This window comes from Chrysochloris asiatica, unplaced genomic scaffold, assembly GCF_000296735.1.
Source record: "Chrysochloris asiatica unplaced genomic scaffold, ChrAsi1.0 scaffold00138, whole genome shotgun sequence".
Classification (NCBI taxonomy): domain Eukaryota; kingdom Metazoa; phylum Chordata; class Mammalia; order Afrosoricida; family Chrysochloridae; genus Chrysochloris; species Chrysochloris asiatica.
Window position 1 is genome coordinate 3,089,382 of NW_006408656.1, and position 2,130 is coordinate 3,091,511.

Here is a 2,130-nt window from a genome sequence, read left to right on the forward strand (position 1 = left end):
TCACTCTCCACACTAGTCCTCTGTGGCTATGTCATTGACTCTGGGCCCAAGAGTCCCCAGGTCTTGCCACACTGCTGGCCAACCAGGTCTCCATCGGCTGTAGGGCTTAGCTCGCAGCTTCATTGCTGTTTTTCCCTCACTTCCCCTTATTGGTGATGAACGTGGTCACCAATCAGAGCGTGTATTCCCACTGAGTCTTAGTTGTGGAAGGGGGTTTGCCATGAGGGGACACAGCTCTTATTTCTTGAAGATATATTCCAAGCTGAGGGACTTCTGGACCATATGGTATTTCTATTTCTAAATTTTTGAGAAAGCACCATACCATTTTCCAGAGTGGTTGCACCATTTTACATTCCCACTAGCAGTTAAGGAGGGTCTCAATCTCTCCACCCCCTTGTCAGTATTTATTGTTTTCTGTTGCTTGGAACTTTGTTACTAATGCTGGAGTAATGAGATGATATCTCATTGTTGTTTTGAGTTGCATCTCTGTAATGGCTAATGATCATGAGCAGTTCTTCACGTTTGTTGGCTGCCTGAATGTCTTCTTTGGCATAGTGTCTGTTCATGTCCTCTGCCTATTTTAAAATTGGATTATTTGTCTTCTTGTTGAGGTATAGAAGTGTTCTGTAAATTTCGAGAGTTTCATTTGTTTGAGATGTCATTGCCAAATATTTTTTCCAGTCTGTAGGTTCTATTTTTACTCGTCTGGCAAAATTCTTTGAAGCACATAAGTGTTTAAGTTTTAGGAAGTTCCAGTCATCTATTTTGTTTTCTGTTTGGATGTTTTCAATTATGTTTGATAGTGTATTTATACCATGATTCAGAGTTCCTAAGTTTGTCCTTAGTTCTTCATTGATGATCTGTATAGTTCTAGGTTTGATATATAGTTATAGGTTTGATGTATCATTTTTTAATCCATGTTGAGTTCATTTTTGTATAGAGTGTGAGACATGGGTCTTATTTAATTTTTTTTGCAAATGGATTTCCAGTTTTGCAAGCACCACTTGTTGAAGAAACTATCTTTCCCTCATTAAATGCATTTGGCCCTTTGTCAAAGATCAATTCACCATCTGGGTTCTGTTCCATTGATCTGTGTGCCTTTCATTGTACCAGTAACAGACTGTTTTGACTACCGTAGGTTTTGAGATCAAGAAGTGAGAGGCCTCTTACTTAGTGCTTTTTAAATAATGCTCTGCTTCACCAGGTTCTCTTTCCTTTCCATATAGTTAGCGATTAGTTTTTCCATCTCTTTAAAGAATAATGCTGGAATCTGGATTGGGATAGCACTTGATCTATAGATTGTTTTGGCTTGTGTTGACATTTTCACAATGTTAAGTCTTCCTATCCATGACCAGGGCACATTCCTCCATTTCTACAGCTTATTTTGGGTTTCTTGCAGTAGTATTTAAAAATGTTCTTTGTATAGGCCTTTTGTTGCTCTGGTTAGATTTATTGCCAAGTATTTCATCTTTTGGGTTGCTATTGTAAATAATATTCTTTTTCTGATTTCCTTTTTAGAGCTCTCTTTATTAGTGTAATGGAATCCAACTGATTTTTGTATATGGATCTTATATCCTGCTACTTTGCTGAATCTATTGATGAGTTCCAATATATATATATATTCGGAATCATTGAGATTTTCTAAGTCTAGGATCATATCGTTTGCAAATAGAGTTTTGCTTCTTTGCTGATTTGGATGCCTTTACTTTCCCTTTCTTGCTTTACTGCTGTGGCAAAGACTTCCAACATAATATTGAATATGAGAGGTGCTAAAAGACATCCTTGTCTGGTTCCTGTTCAAAAGGGAGTGTGATATTGGCTATTGGTTTTGTATATATGCCTTTAATTATATTGAGGAATTTCCCTTCTATTCCTATTTTGTTGAATGTTTTTATCAGGAATGAATGTTGGATTTTGTCAAATGCCTTTTTTGCATCAATTGATATGATCATGTGATTTCCCCCCTTTGTTTTATTTATATGGTGGATTAAATAGATTGTTTTTCTAATATTAAACCATCGCCGCATTGTTGTTGTTGTTGTTACATGCTGTCCAGTTGATTCCGACTCATAGCAACCATGTGTAGGGTTTCTGAGGAGTGGCTGATGGGTTTGAACTGCCGACCTTTCA